The sequence below is a fragment of the Schistocerca cancellata genome, chromosome 4 (genome assembly GCF_023864275.1).
Source record: "Schistocerca cancellata isolate TAMUIC-IGC-003103 chromosome 4, iqSchCanc2.1, whole genome shotgun sequence".
NCBI lineage: Eukaryota > Metazoa > Arthropoda > Insecta > Orthoptera > Acrididae > Schistocerca > Schistocerca cancellata.
In genome coordinates, this window is record NC_064629.1 from 152,078,315 (window position 1) to 152,092,675 (window position 14,361).

Sequence of the window (14,361 nt, forward strand, 5' to 3'; positions counted from 1 at the left end):
CGGCACTCTCGGAACGTTACGTGATACCACGTACTTATACGTTTGTGACTATTACAGCGCCATCTATCACAAAGCAAAAAAAGTGGTCCAACTAAAACATTCATATTTCTTTACGTACTACACGAATACGTAATAAAAATGGGGGTTCCTATTTTTAAAAAAAGATGCTGTTGATATCCGTTACACTTATGGCAGCGCCGTGTTGCGGGCAAACCATAGCGCCATCTGGTTTCCCCCTTCAAACTAGACGAGTTTTCGTTCTTTGTAGTTTTTTCGTTTGATGCTTATTTCGTGAGATATTTGGCCCGGTCACTATCAATGGATCACCCTGTATATCCAAAACAAGAATCAACAACTCTGATTTGTATGAAGGCGTTTATTATGCATTTTATTCTCCTATGACCCAACTCCAAGATTACAATGCCCAAAACGAAAGTATATTCATCAGCATTTACATTATTAGTCTTCTGCTAATTGGTATTCCATGACGTCATGTTCCGTGCAGAAGAGTCTTTGCTGCCGCCAATCACTCTGCACGTCATGGCACCGATCAAAGCGTTAATGCTCCTGGGGCGGCACAAAGTTCATGCCAAATACCGCAGAAAATATCAAAAAGACACGAAACAAAACCCGCTCCTTACCAAATCTTCCCAAAAAATAATTAAACTTTTAATTTCTGTACAATTTTTCTAGATGACCAAATGAACAGATCTACTGCTATTAACGCTTTTTCATTTATATTCAAAACAGACACGAGATTTCCCCCTCAATAAATGAAATGATTTCTTTCAAAAACTTTGGCCGCAAAACATCCGTAAAATCTCGTACCGTCACATGCTGATAAACAGAGTTCAGCTCTACCAAAATTATGATTCGATAGTTTTGGTACAGCACATAAATGACGTAGTAAATGGCAGCATTACCGGTAGTATTGGTAGCGTCGGTAAGGAAAGAAAAATAATTAATGCATGAGAGAGTAATTGGGAGTCGACGACTTCTCTTTGATTTTTGTTTGTTTAGCCATTGAGTATTTTATATCCTTACAAAATATAATTTGCGTTTTATAAGTAATAAAAATTATCAGATCGTGTAACTACTGCGATTTTATGTAATCAAAGCAATTACTTTTGATGCAAGTACAGTTAACATGCACAAAAAAATCCGTATTGTTGTTATTTTGTACTCAGCTGGACATTCTTCTCCATGATCAAGGGCAACAGTTTCCTGTTATTGTTGATAAGTGTGAAATTTGTTTACAAATAACATAAACATGTTTTATACAAGTTCGACGAAATATTGAAGCTATGTCTGATACGTTTTTGTTTTTTAAATTTACGTTTCAACAGATTACGTTTCCTAGCGCTAAATTATATATCTCTTTTCTTGTTAAACTACAGCAGCCCTCTGTTTCACGTTACAAATCGACATCGAAAATTTTTGAATGAAACCTGAATTAAACATTGAAAATTTCCATTTTGCTCTAAATACTGTTTATTTTTATGTAATAGACAAAAATGTTCTGTAGGTTATGCGGCCCCTTATAGAACCTCACCCGGTTTCTAGACCATTCACTACTTCCAGTTTGTAGGGGAATCTAATAGGTTAGGTTAGGTTAGTGTTGTTTAACGTCCCGTCGACAACGAGGTCATTAGAGACGGGTTAGGGAAGGATGGGGAAGGAAATCGGCCGTGCCCTTTGAAAGGAACCATCCCGGCATTTGCCTGAAACGATTTAGGGAAATCACGGAAAACCTAAATCAGGATGGCTGGAGACGGGATTGAACCGTCGTCCTCCCGAATGCGAGTCCAGTGTGCTAACCACTGCGCCACCTCGCCAATCTAATAAGACATTGTTCGGTAACATAAACAAATCATCGAATAGAGGCAACGGCAAATAGGTATGCAACACGCTTAACGCACAGGTAACACAGTTACGATCTAAACAAACCAGTACGACTAGGAAAACTACTGTAGTCTACGCTTACTTACAGTAGTCTACGGTAGTTTTACACCTCTACTGACAAAGGAAGTGAATCCTGATGTTTCATTTCCAATTCTATCGTATTGATTTTACCTATTAATTCAAAACATTCAAAAACGAGCAAAACAGTTTCCTGCGCCCAAACAACGAATTTCAAATGAATTTCAGCACTAATTTAATTGCGTGTATCATCAGACGAATGTAAAAAAAATGTTCAAATGTGTGTAAAATCTTACGGGTATTAACTGCTAAGGTCATCAGTCCCTAAGCTTACACACTACTTAACCTAAATTATCCTAAGGACAAGCACACGCCGGCCGAAGTGGCCGTGCGGTTAAAGGCGCTGCAGTCTGGAACCGCAAGACCGCTACGGTCGCAGGTTCGAATCCTGCCGCGGGCATGGATGTTTGTGATGTCCGTAGGTTAGTTAGGTTTAACTAGTTCTAAGTTCTAGGGGACTAATGACCTCAGCAGTTGAGTCCCATAGTGCTCAGAGCCATTTGAACCATTTTGACAAACACACACACCCATGCCCAAGGGAGGACTCGAACCTCCGCTGGGGCCAGCCGCACAGACGAATGTAAGAAACGTCCTCCATGAGAAGTTTTTAATCCATTTCACTTACAGCTTGTGCATCACCTGGAACCAGATGTTCCTCCACTCAGAGCACAGTTTTCGCAGTGGTACCTGGAACAGTGTCAAATGCATCCTATGTTCCCGTCCCCTCTGCTGTTTGCAGATGAAGCAACGTTTGGGCACGATGGGGTCTTCAACATCCACAGTTCGCATGTTTTGATGGAGTTTAATCCACATAGTACATTTACTCGCGCTCATCAATTGTGGTTCTATGTGAAAGTGTGGACAGATGTTGTTGGGGACTGTTTAATTGGGCCGTATCTTCTACCTAGGCCATTAAATTACAAGCGTTAAAATACAATTTCCTCACCAGAGCACGGCCAGAGTTGCCGGGTGACGTGCCACTCGCTACAACACAGCGCATGTGGTTCCAGCATGACGGGGCACCGCCACATTTCAGTCGCCCTATGCACTGATTCTTGGACCGGTAGTTTCCAGCAAAGTGGATTGTTAGTCGTGGTCCTGTACCATAGCTGACTCCATTCCCCTGGACTTTTCTCTGCGACGAGAGATGTGCAACCTTGTTTAAAAACACCTCTGCTAAATCAGAAGAGGATCTAGTTCCTCGGATAGTAGCACAGACATTAGGATTTAAGGACACTCCTGCAGTCTCTCAAAATGGTTCAAATGGCTCTGAGCACTATGGGACTTAACATCTGAGGTCATCAGTCACCTAGAACATAGAGCTACTTAAACCTAACTAACCTAAGGACATCACACGCATTCATGCCCGAGGCAGGATTCGAACCTGTGACCGTATCTGCCGCGTGGTTCCAGACTGAAGCGTCTAGAACCGCTCGGCCACAGCGGCCGGCCTTGCAGTCTTTGACCGTGTTGACAGAATATGACCCAGAACACGTGTCCACTCCGATAGCTGAGTGGTCAGCGTGACGGATTGACGTCCTACGGACCCGGGTTCGATTCCCGGCTCGGCCGGGAATCTGCTCCGCTCAGGGACTGAGTGTTGTGCTGTATTCATCATCATTTCATCCCCATCCGGCGCGCAGGTCGCCCAATGTGGCGTCGAATGTAGTAAGACCAGCACCAAGGCGGCCGGACCTGACCCACAAGGGGCCTCCCGGCCAATTACGCCAAACGCTCATTTCCATTACCCAGAACACGTAACCTCTGTTTACAAGTCAATACAGGCATTTATGAACCTCTACTGTAATTTAAGAAATGGGCTTGTGTTAATGCGGTGTCTCTTGGTAACCAAGAATTGAGTCTTATTTGTGTTACTTTTTGTCCTCACAGGAAGACACAATATAAAAAGTGTTTTCATGCAGCCGCTCAGATTTTGTTAATTTAATTACTCTTCGTTCAGAAAAATTCTCCCTATCAGTGTAAAAATCCAAACTGTAAAATATTATTTATTTGGTGCCCCGTGCAACCTCCCAGCGTTTGTCTGTTTAAATAATTTTCGCCCTGTATAGATCAGGTAGGTGGCTTTATTTCAGCCTACGCCGCTCTGAAATGGTAAATGTTTGCATATCCAGATCCGTATTACACTTCATACCAATTCCGTGTTTGTTGCGTGCCTCAGTTTTAATGTCTAACAATATATGTAGATCTCGACATTTACTTTGGTTAGATGTTAGCACAGCTCTTCGTCTTTCCACGTGGAACTGAGACTAAGATGGTCTTACAGACGATATGCTTGACACTTTGTAACACCATATCTCTAATGCTCTACTGATTTATTTTGCTTTTGTTTCATTTAATGTTACATCGTGAGTATCTGTAAATGTGTTTGATTGGATAGATAACACAAAATTGTATACTCCTTTCTTTGTACAAACTTTGATGTCATGGTTTGGTTCTATGCAAAGTAGTGTATCTGTCATTCGCTTTTTTTGTCCCATTTGGAGGGAACAAAACTTACTGTATATGATTGTAATTTTGTGTGAATAATTTTTGGTAGAAATGTCAATATGTGAAAGTGTTCTGTTTTATTTAATGTGTTTGGTTGCTGTTATGTAAACTGCTGATCCTCACTTAGGGTTCTTAGTTAATTTGTATGTAAAGTGTGCAGTGGTTCCCCTCGGGAACGGAACTGTGTAGCGCGCGCAAATTGTGGTTGGCCTACGTAGAAAAGGTGGAACTGATAGTCAGTCGGGGACAAGCTACGAGTCGGGGACAAGCGACGAGTCGGGGACGAGCTACGAGTCTGTGCACTGCCATGTAAAAGATGGATATTGTGCTGGTTCCGAGAGAAGCTTTTCCTGCCGCTTTCCAATGCCTCGGAAGAATGGATAAATAGCTGGAAATATTCTGGGATTGGTATCGATCATCGCCACCAAGCAATTCTACCTGCAATTCCACCTAACAACATGCAGTTGCCACCACATTGCGCAATCATTACATCGGAATACTACAATGATGTACAGTGAAGGATCAGCTTAATGGATGTGTTAGTGTGCTCAAATATAAGGTAATTTATATCTGAATTTATGTACCTACCCTGATTTTTCTCCTCATCATAATACCTCTCAGGTTCCTCTCCGTTTGAGCTAAAGTGATATCCGAGTGTCCTCACTAAAAGAACATTAAAGCCCAATATTTTGCTCATTAATGCCTCTTCAACATAGTAAAAAGAAAGTTAAAGTTAATGTGGCAAGAGAGTGAGTTAAAGTAAATGTTGTTTGCTGAAAATATTCCTGTTAAAACTGCTTATTAAAGTGCTGTTGCCAACTTCAAAATTAAAAGTTCTTAAGACTGAGGCTTATAAAGTAAATGATCACATTGTTGTCTGTAATAAATTCTAAAAGGTGAGTCAGTTTCTTGCAATTTTGTCAACATTGTGTTTCGCTATAGTAAAAGTGGGAAACTGCAATAGTAGAAAATTATATGTTCATGATTGCTAAGTGTTTGTCTCTCTTGTGTATTGGAAGTGCATATTAATAGTATAACAAGATACACAGTCTATCTATTGTGCTAATGCTAGGTAACAAATAACGGAAAGATCTCTATTTATGAAAACCATAATCTATTTATTAGAAAGACAGTGATAAGTAACCTGTCAGTGAATTTCAACTAACTTTCATTTTAAATAGTAAAGTATTTAACTGAGAGACTTAACTTATATCCAATAATAACGTTATTAAGACCATTCAGTTTGTATAAGCCCTGAAAGTAATAGTGTGTTTCGGTATATGTTATAATTTTGCAAATAGTTTGTGCTGCTCTAACTGCTAGTTTCAATCTTATCGTAAACATATGTATGTGTCAGAGTTTACTGCACTCGCGTGTGACAAAGTATAGGTAGTGTTTATCCATTAAAGTTACTAATAACTATTTTCTTGAACGAGAATGTTAATCATTCTCTTGCCTAGTTAGGCTGGCGACCGTTTTCTTTATCAGTTAAACAGTGCAGATAGGCAAAATTTTGTTTGTTAGTGTTCAAATATTTACGTAATTCTGACTTTCACTTCCGATAAGCCACCTCCGTTAGGTACAACATGGTCAACATAAAAAAATTCCTCTCAGAGGGTAACACTGCTCTGTTGCTTTATACCATTATCACTCTAACAAAATAATTATGTTTTGCAAACTGCCTCCAGTTTCGAGGTTATGGTATAGCAGTAGCAGACGGTAGTGTTATAACTTACGTATGTATTGTATTAGGAGATGTTTATATGGCTCTTACGAACAATGCTTGCTCATAAAGTTCTCACCTGATGGACGAATACCTTCAACAACAGTGATTCAGTCCATCAAGTGGAGAGCTCTATGACTGGTGGTTCTGAAGCCCATAGCGGGTGTCTGAAACGCTGGCGAGAGGCACAGTGCTACTCGCAATTGTCTTCTTCAGTCGCTTGGCGCACTGATATAAATATTGAGAGAAGTAAACAATTCACTTCCTGTGGGGGTAATTAACGGTATCATTAACAGCACCACAACTTGCTACACGTGTATTACTTCCGCGAGTAATTGCACTCGATATTAACGTTGGCTCATGTCATAAAAATTTGACATATTCGTACTAAACAATTAAGATTAATTCTATATTCAAATGGATCTTGTTTATCTGTTTGTTTTGTTTAATCTGTGACGTGTTATCTGTTCTAAGTTTTGGCTAAGTTTCACCACATTCGCGTTATTAGTTTCTCAAATAGCTCTATTATGGATTATTCCCTGCTTTTTAAGTCAGAAACACACGAGTAAGGCGAAGATTTTAGAAGTAGGACCTTACGGACAATACGTGAATACCTTAGAAGCGTAAAAGCGTCATTTGTTAATAATGTCTTATGCAGAATTTTGATAAAAATATCCAAATACACATATAGAAATACACCCTGCAACTCACAGGCACAATAATCCATTCTTATGTAAGAGAAGATACATAGCGTGGTTGTATCTGGGTTATAAGTCTACAATAAGGTGAATTCCGAAAGCCTTTCGCAAATCTAGCGAAACAAGATCTACATGTTAACACACGTCAAATGTTTGCGAAATATCGTGGGTGAAGTAACATGCGTATCTTTCACACGAGTGATATTTTATGTCTTTGCAGCCTAGAATACAATAATGTTCGAACTTGGAATTCGTCTAGAATCATCAAATAGGCAGAGGATAGTGAATTCTGTGCAGTAGTTTTTTTACGTTGCGGCCCATGCAGATACACGCTCATGAGCAATTGTAACAGAAGTATCTGTGCATGGGAGAGATAACGCTCTTGTTGAAATGGCGAACGGAAATGATTTCGGTGTGTCTGGGATGTCATCGGACCTTGCACTGCCTGCAAACACGACCGTAAAGCGTTATATAGGCAAGATTCGCAGTATCAATGCTTTTGACTGTGGTTAGATCTGCATCTCTACACAGCAAACAACTTTACGGTGTGGGGTGAAAGGGACTTCCGGTACCAATATTCATCCGCGAATGTCGCGCAGGATGAACGACTGCCGGTAAAGCTTCATATGTCATGTAATTTCTCCTCTTCCTCGCCGTGATCATTTCGCGAGACGTATGTGGCACCAGTAATACACTCCTGGAAATGGAAAAAAGAACACATTGACACCGGTGTGTGAGACCCACCATACTTGCTCCGGACACTGCGAGAGGGCTGTACAAGCAATGATCACACGCACGGCACAGCGGACACACCAGGAACCGCGGTGTTGGCCGTCGAATGGCGCTAGCTGCGCAGCATTTGTGCACCGCCGCCGTCAGTGTCAGCCAGTTTGCCGTGGCATACGGAGCTCCATCGCAGTCTTTAACACTGGTAGCATGCCGCGACAGCGTGGACGTGAACCGTATGTGCAGTTGACGGACTTTGAGTGAGGGCGTATAGTGGGCATGCGGGAGGCCGGGTGGACGTACCGCCGAATTGCTCAACACGTGGGGCGTGAGGTCTCCACAGTACATCGATGTTGTCGCCAGTGGTCGGCGGAAGGTGCACGTGCCCGTCGACCTGGGACCGGACCGCAGCGACGCACGGATGCACGCCAAGACCGTAGGATCCTACGCAGTGCCGTAGGGGACCACACCGCCACTTCCCAGCAAATTAGGGACACTGTTGCTCCTGGGGTATCGGCGAGGACCATTCGCAACCGTCTCCATGAAGCTGGGCTACGGTCCCGCACACCGTTAGGCCGTCTTCCGCTCACGCCCCAACATCGTGCAGCCCGCCTCCAGTGGTGTCGCGACAGGCGTGAATGGAGGGACGAATGGAGACGTGTCGTCTTCGGCGATGAGAGTCGCTTCTGCCTTTGTGCCAATGATGGTCGTATGCGAGTTTGGCGCCGTGCAGGTGAGCGCCACAATCAGGACTGCATACGACCGAGGCACACAGGGCCAACACCCGGCATCATGGTGTGGGGAGCGATCTCCTACACTGGCCGTACACCACTGGTGATCGTCGAGGGGACACTGAATAGTGCACGGTACATCCAAACCGTCATCGAACCCATCGTTCTACCATTCCTAGACCGGCAAGGGAACTTGCTGTTCCAACAGGACAATGCACGTCCGCATGTATCCCGTGCCACCCAACGTGCTCTAGAAGGTGTAAGTCAACTACCCTGGCTAGCAAGATCTCCGGATCTGTCCCCCATTGAGCATGTTTGGGACTGGATGAAGCGTCGTCTCACGCGGTCTGCACGTCCAGCACGAACGCTGGTCCAACTGAGGCGCCAGGTGGAAATGGCATGGCAAGCCGTTCCACAGGACTACATCCAGCATCTCTACGATCGTCTCCATGGGAGAATAGCAGCCTGCATTGCTGCGAAAGGTGGATATACACTGTACTAGTGCCGACATTGTGCATGCTCTGTTGTCTGTGTCTATGTGCCTGTGGTTCTGTTAGTGTGATCATGTGATATATCTGACCCCAGGAATGTGTCAATAAAGTTTCCCCTTCCTGGGACAATGAATTCACGGTGTTCTTATTTCAATTTCCAGGAGTGTATGTTGCTCGACCCTCTCCGGAACGTAGTCTATCGCAATTTTGGTAGTAAACAGCTCCATGAAGCACAACTCCTCTCTTGTAACATCTCCATAACGCGCCAGCGCCGACTAAACGGTTATGTGACGAAATGCGCCACTTTTCGTTGGGTCTTTTCTACCTCTTTTCTTACTCCAACTTGTTAAGAGAATAAGTACAACACGTGGTTTAGAATCTACTTTTGCCGTAGCAGAATTATATTTACTGTTACGGCTTCTGGATCACTTGTTAGCAGCACACACAGTGGCTGCGCCAAAGACTGAGACGGCGTGAAGTTTCACAATTATTTATTGATCTTTCTTTACAATTTCTCTCTCTTCGTCGCTGCCCAACCCTGCGGATCCCTTCGCCTGGCTGCTGCTGTGTAGATTCTCCGACAATGCGAACAACGCGCGCCGCTGATCGCACTTGGGAGCCTCAGGCCACCAGCGCTCCGCTGAAGCCTGGATGCCCTGTGGTTGAGATGAACTCGTCACCGTGAGGTTAGCTGCCGACGCTTGCTGCACCGGCGGCTGGGAAGCCGTCGGTCGCAATGTCCGCGAGCTCCCGTCATGGACGCAGCACGCGCCGTGGGGCCAGCTGCCGTGAAGTCCGGGCGTCAGTCCCCGGCGGCGCCTGTGACCAAGAACGCGCTGCGGCCGGTCCTGCTGGAAGTTCTCGCTGTAGTTAGTCAGCCATGGTGCCGACCGACAATCAGAGCTGAAGTTGACATCTGTCGGCGAACGGATGACTCCTGCGAGCTGGAACAGACTTCCAGAATCGTCACCTGCGAATCGGATATGGACAACGTCCGTCCTCAGGCCCGAACTGCTTCCTACTGTCATCTGTCCGTTGCTGCCTGCGCTCCACTATTTACATCCGGCAGGAGGACGTTTTTTACCCTCAGTGGTAGCTTTTTGTTATTACTCCTGCAGTATATTGCAGCGTAACTTAGCGTGCTAGCCTCACTACCCCTTACTCACAAGGGAACCTCCCCATCGCACCCTCTCAGATTTAGTTATAAGTTGGCACAGTGGATAGGCCTTGAAAAACTGAACACAGATCAATCGAGAAAACAGGAAGAAGTTGTGTGCAACTATGAAAAAATAAGCAAAATATGCAAACTGAGTAGTCCATGGGCAACATAGGCAACATCAAGGGTAGTGTGAGCTCAGGAGCGCCGTGGTCCCGTGGTTAGCGTGAGCAGCTGCGGATCGAGAGGTCCTTGGTTCAAGTCTTCCCTCGAGCGAAAAGTTTAATTTTTTATTTTCAGACAATTATCAGAGGTCAGGCACTCACACATAATCAACTTCGCTCTCCAAAATTCCAGGACGTGTTCAGATTTGCTTAGACATATGCAGGATTTGACGGTCTACACACGGAAAAATTTGAAATCGTTAAAAACATATGTTTTGACAGAGCACAGAGAAAACTGTACGACTGTGAAACTGTTGCATTCATTTGTTGCAGTTTATGTGACACACTCTTATGTTTTCATCACTTTTTTGGGAGTGATTATCACATCCACAAGAATACCTGAATCGGGCAAGGTAGAAGAATCTTTTTACCTATTCGCCAAGTGTGCAAGTTAGGTGGGTCGACAACATATTCCTGTCATGTGACGCACATGCCGTCACCAGAATCGTATAGAATATATCTGACGTGTTTTCCTGCATCAAATGTTTTCGCTTCCCATTGGAGAGGCACGTCCTTTCGTCTACTAATCGCACGGTTTTGCGGTGCGGTCGCAAAACACAGACACTAAACTTATTACAGTGAACAGAGACGTCAATGAACGAACGGACAGATCATAACTTTGCTCCACAGCTGCTCACGCTAACCACGGGACCACGGCACTCCTGCGCTCAGATCGTCCTTGATGTTGCCTATGTTGCCCATGGACTACTCTGTTTGTATATTTTGCTTATTTTTTTCATAGTTGCACACAACTTCTTCCTGTTTTCTCGATTGATCTGTGTTCAGTTTTTCAAGGCCTATCCACTGTGCGAAATTATAACTAAATCTGAGGGGGGTGCGATGGGGAGATTCCCTTGTCAGCACTCTCCAGGCTTCGCTCGGCGCTCGGTCTGTGTGCGTCCTTGCGTCAGCCGGTTGGTAGACTGCTGCTGTCAGCAAAACTATCTGTGCTTGCCTACTTCGCAACATCTCGGTCGCCGGTGTGCCTCCGTTTTGTCATTCTCCACTGCATAAAGCAACGCTTATTACATGCGGCCGCAACATTACTTATGGTTCCTCGAGTGAATCTCAATCTGGCATCTGCTTTTCGTACAATTTCTTTTATGTGGTCATTCCACTGTAGGTCGCTCTGGGTGGCTACTCCTGGGTATATTACAGTAGTTATTGTTCCCAGTTATTTTCCGCTAATAGTTTAATAGTCGATTTCTTGCGCTGCGGTTCATTTAGGAGGGGCATTCAATAATTAATGCGACACTTTTTTCTGAAGGCAGGTTGATTTTATTCAGGAATCCATGCACCATATTACGAGGTGCATTCAAGTTCTAAGGCCTCCGATTTTTTTTTCTAATTAACTACCCACCCGAAATCGATGAAACTGGCGTTACTTCTCGACGTAATCGCCCTGCAGACGTACACATTTTTCACGACGCTGACGCCATGATTCCATGGCAGCGGCGAAGGCTTCTTTAGGAGTCTGTTTTGACCACTGGGAAATCGCTGAGGCAATAGCAGCACGGCTGGTGAATGTGCGGCCACGGAGACTGTCTTTCATTGTTGGAAAAAGCCAAAAGTCACTTGGAGACAGGTCAGGTGAGTAGGGAGCATGAGATCACTTCAAAGTTGTTATCACGAAGAAACTGTTGCGTAACGTTAGCTCGATGTGCGGGTGCATTGTCTCGGTGAAACAGCATACGCGCAGCCCTTCCCGGACGTTTTTGTTGCAGTGCAGGAAGGAATTTGTTCTTCAAAACATTTTCGTAGGATGCACCAGTTAGCGTAGTGCCCTTTGGAACTCAATGGGTAAGGATTACGCCCTCGCTGTCCCAGAACATGGACACCATCATATTTTCAGCACTGGCGGTTACCCGAAATTTTTTTGGTGGTGGTGAATCTGTGTGCTTCCATTGAGCTGACTGGCGCTTTGTTTGTGGATTGAAAAATGGCATCCACGTCTCTTCCATTGTCACAACCGACGAAAAGAAAGTCCCCTTCATGCTGTCGTTGCGCGTCAACATTGCTTGGCATCATTCCACACGGGCAGCCATGTGGTCGTCCGTCAGCATTCGTGGCACCCACCTGGATGACACTTTTCGCATTTTCAGGTCGTCATGCAGGATTGTGTGCACAGAACCCACAGAAATGCCAACTCTGGAGGCGATCTGTTCAACAGTCATTCGGCGATCCCCCAAAACAATTATCTCCACTTTCTTGATCATGTCGTCAGACCGGCTTGTGCGAGCCCGAGGTTGTTTCGGTTTGTTGTCACACGATGTTCTGCCTTCATTAAACTGTCGCACCCACGAACGCACTTTCGACCCATCCATAACTCCATCACCACATGTCTCCTTCAACTGTCAATGAATTTCAATTGGTTTCACACCACGCAAATTCAGAAAACGAATGACTGCACGCTGTTCAAGTAAGGAAAACGTCGCCATTTTAAGTATTTAAAACAGTTCTCATTCTCGCCGCTGGCGGTAAAATTCCATCTGCCGTACGGTGCTGCCATCTCTGGGACGTATTGACAATGAACGCGGCCTCATTTTAAAACAATGCGCAAGTTTCTATCTCTTACCAGTCCGGAGAAAAAAAATCGGAGGCCTTAGAACTTGAATGCACCTCGTATTCCTGACTCTTCTGGCTACAAAATCTCCGTTCAATGCGACGGCTTTACGCCATCTTACTCGGAGGCTCCGTATGCCTGCATGATACTGTTTTACTGGTCGACGTCAGAGCCAACGTCTTGCTGCATCAATAACATCCCCATCGTCCACGTATTGCTTCCTGCGGACGCCATCCTTCATTTGAGCAAGCAGATGGAAATCGGAAGTGCGAGATCTGGGCTGTAGGGTTGATGAGGAAGAACAGTTCAATGAAGTTTTAGAGCTCCTCTCGGATGCGCAGACTTTCGTGGGACGACCAGTTGACCGGCGAGATGTTTGACTGTGATCCGTTGATCATCTCGAAGGAGTGTGTCTGCACTTTCCAACACTGTAGGAGTCACAGTTGTCTGCGAAAGGCCGGCACGCTGGAGATCGGACAGGTTTCTGCGACTTTGTTGCGATGATGACAGACGCCTCACCCAACGACTCAACGTGCTTTTGTACACTGCAGGTCTTCGTAGACATCCTGCAAGAGCCCATGAAAGTCTGCGATGCACTGGTTTTCCGGTAAAAGAAAATCAGTGACAGCTCTCTGCTTGGAACGCACTTATCTCACACACGCCATTTTGTACGCAACGTATAGCCCCGCCACCTATCGGAACTTCGTGAAGCCTTCAGGGGCTGAAGCTGGCATATTCCACGATGTCCAACAACAAATATCACATTTTTCAACTAAAGCCGCCTGAGAAAAAAATGTGTTGCATTAGTTAACGAACGTCCGTCGTACTTACGTTCCGGGTCATCCGCTAGTCACTGCAACAATCATCGATCCTGTGCAGGGCTTCCTGTATTTCGCCACATTATTTTGGCGTTTCTACCTTCTTATAACAAACGCACCTACGAACAGTCTTATGGAGTTTCCGACGGTATCCACTGCACTAGTTATACACCAGTAAACCCCCGAATCTTTAAAGAAAAGAACTGCCACGTATAAAACAGCTTCAGACTCCTGATTACTTCACAAATGAGTTAATATATTAAATATTAAGATTGGAAGCGAGAAATACTTCAAAGTAATGCTTAAAGTTTACGGTAAGTCGCTGACGATGATGGTGTTTGGTTTGCGGGGCGCTCAACGACACGGTTATCAACGCCCGTATAAATTCCCAATCATTTCACAGTCCAGTCTCGCTGTTTTTCCGAATGATGATGCAATGATGAGAACAACACAAACACCCAGTCCACGGGAGGATAAAAAACCCCACTCGGTCGGAAATCCAACCCAGGACCCCGTGATCCAGAGGCAGCAATGCTAACCACTAGACAACGAGCTGCGGACTTCGAAGTCACTAAGTGCTGTCATTATTCAACACTGGATGAGTATGGTCTGGGTAATTTGCGCTCCGTTTTAAGAGAAAGCTAGTTTTTCGTGCAACTCATTGTTTGTGACGTCATACCTTCTGACATATGTATCGTACATTTATATAATTTTGCAAGTACATTCAGTGGTACATATGGATA

At 44.7% G+C, this 14,361-nt stretch overlaps 1 non-coding gene across 1 annotated transcript; it reads right to left on the reverse strand.

Moving 5' to 3' along the window:
* Positions 1-1,762: 1,762 nt before the first annotated feature.
* On the reverse strand, positions 1,763-1,835 carry Trnaa-cgc (transfer RNA alanine (anticodon CGC)). The gene has a single exon. It is a non-coding gene; the product is annotated as a tRNA-Ala (tRNA).
* Positions 1,836-14,361: the final 12,526 nt, after the last annotated feature.